Source organism: Myotis davidii, unplaced genomic scaffold, assembly GCF_000327345.1.
Source record: "Myotis davidii unplaced genomic scaffold, ASM32734v1 scaffold110, whole genome shotgun sequence".
Lineage (NCBI taxonomy): Eukaryota > Metazoa > Chordata > Mammalia > Chiroptera > Vespertilionidae > Myotis > Myotis davidii.
The window spans coordinates 2,829,232-2,829,953 of record NW_006283436.1 but is presented as its reverse complement, the minus strand read 5'-3'; positions in this window follow the sequence as shown (position 1 = coordinate 2,829,953).

Below are 722 nucleotides of genomic sequence, written 5' to 3'. Positions count from 1 at the left end.
CTCAACAAACTTAAATATACAAAAATCTTCATTACAGAATTGAGATTAGATTTTAGCCCACTGATTTTCCACAGTGCAGGGGAGGGCAGAGCAAGGGTACACTTAAGAAACATAAGATTTTCAGCCCCATTGGAAATCATGCTGACAGAGTTCTCGGACATTATGTTCTGCTTATCTTTTGTTCTCTCATACCCTATATAATAAAAGTAATATGCAAATTAACCATCACTCTGCAACAAATATAGTGGCGCCCATAGCAGCCCGGGCAGGACGCTGGTGGCGTCACCCCGTCAACATGAGCCCAGCAGGCATTGCTGCGGTGACCTGCGAGCAGGCAAGTGTGGCCCGCAGGCAGCACCCAGCAGGGCCTGCTTGCCCATAGCCGTGGTGTGGAGCAGGCAGGCCCCGCAGAGAGCAGAGAACCACAGGGAGTGGGCCCAATCCATCAGTAGGACATCCTCTGAGGGCTCCCGGATTGGAGAGCGTGCAGGTTGGACTGGGGGAACCCCCCACCCTGTGCACGAATTTCGTGCACCAGGCCTCTAGTTTAAATATAAGAATTCTTTTTCGATTGTAGTGTTGTGAAATGTCTGATACTGTTCACTGAAATCACCTTGATTTTCCCCTAGTTAGTAAGTATATAGGTCTTTTCTAGCCACTTCATGCAGATAGCACTATTGGTGTAGTGTCATTTTTAAACACAGGGAACTGGTGTGTTTTGT